We start from the raw sequence: 1888 nt of genomic DNA on the forward strand, positions 1-1888 counted from the left end.
TTAATATTACTTGCGTAAGTGTTTCAAAGAAAATAACTGAAATAAGCAATTAATTTTAGTCATGTTTGGTCTATGGTCTACTTAGAAACATAGAAAACGACTTATGGTTTCACCTCAGGTTTTACTACATTTTTAATATTGATTTTCAATATTGTGCAATCTGATCAATCGACAAATGCCTCAATTTGGAAACTTCAATCGATTTTAAAGCACAGCAGTGTTGTTCTACTTACGGAGTCAATCATGCAAATGGTACCGTGCACGGCGGCTGCTATATTAAATCAACCATAAAACACCATGTTTGCTATGTGAACATTTGTTACAGAAAATAATACATACTTCAAAGCATAAAATTTCGAGCAAACAGTTCAAAGTTCCTCCAACTGCGAGAATGAAAGTGCAAGAAGAGACTAAATTCATAATACCAAATCTAAGTGTATCAAGGGGATACCGGGTCTGCTAGATTTCTGCATCACAACAGGTAATCAACTTCGTCAAAGTTGTATAAACTTTAGATTTTATTATTTCTGACTTGCTATACAATAATCTGACTATTTCACAAAAATATAGTGGTTAACATTTCAGGGTCATATCCCTGTCACATTGCTAACCACTTAAATAGCATTATTTTTCTCAAAACCAGCGAAGAGATCAAACAGGCTGTGAATAATTTAAACAGCAAATTAGTAAGTACTGAAGCTGAAATAGACTGACAAGTCACTTTTCTTTTAAAATAATCAAGATTTCAATTCTATTGTACACGGACAAATCGATTTATGCCTATTTATCTATACATAAATCGACGTAACAAATATGACCCATAATTATCAAGGAAAACTTAATATGGAATAAAACCTGCTACAATAGGATAAACAATTTCGTATGGCATCGTGTCTTAAGTCAAATTGCTAAAACTTTCCGTACCAAAAATTTAATTTAAAAAAAAATCAATTTTATTTTGAAACTGAAAAAAATTGATTTTAAAGAAATTTGAAATTTAAAACAAAATGGATTTTTTATATTTTGAAATATTTTGGAAATTTTGAACTTTTTTTCAAAGCAATCGCGCTAATTTAGGTGTCTAGAAACGAAATATCAAAGCGCGTAAGCACCGTGTCGCCGTCTAACGGATAATCAATGTTACGAAACCCATAGAAATGTAAACAAAATTCACACTTAAATAATTCATAATTAAAATCTCTATAAAATATCTGAAAATATCTGATAATTTGATATGCTAAAAATCATTTTTAAACGCCAAATAGCATTTTTTTTAATTCATATACTCAATCTCTAGATAGAAATCGCTAGACTGGTCTTCCCAAAAATGTAGTTAGTTCTTTATTTTGTCAATACAAAAAAAATGTTTTTTTAAATTATTGAAATCGGACGCTCCGTTCTCTTTAAAACTGGATTACTATTTTTGGCCTTTTTTGTCCCGTATCTTCAAAACCGCTGGACATGCCTTGTCCTAAAACTAACAGGCACGTCTCCTCATCAATAGGAATCGAGTATTTTTGAAACATTCAAATCGGTTGAACCGTGTTTTCAAAATCGTCGACAAACATATGTATCCGAACACGCACACATACATTCGTTTTTTCTAAGAAATTCCAAAATGTTCAGAAACCTATGAAACGTAAAGATATATAAAAATATTCATTTTCGATTTTTCTGCGAATACTCTAACTTACCATACGGGAAGTTAATAAAAACTGTCGATTTTTTTCTAAAATTATCTAAGAGATCTACCTTCTTTTATCTAAGATTTAGAATATAAGATTCGAGGCTCCTGCAGGGCAAGTAGTTTCGTAAAAAGCCGCAATGAACGTTTAAATCGGCCAAGTGACTATTGTAATATTGTTTTCGTGGATATTCGGCTAGAGAT

The sequence above is a fragment of the Ctenocephalides felis genome, unplaced genomic scaffold (genome assembly GCF_003426905.1).
Source record: "Ctenocephalides felis isolate EL2017-DRISC unplaced genomic scaffold, ASM342690v1 CF-g0.4_SCAFFOLD_01886, whole genome shotgun sequence".
NCBI classification, from domain to species: Eukaryota; Metazoa; Arthropoda; class Insecta; order Siphonaptera; family Pulicidae; genus Ctenocephalides; species Ctenocephalides felis.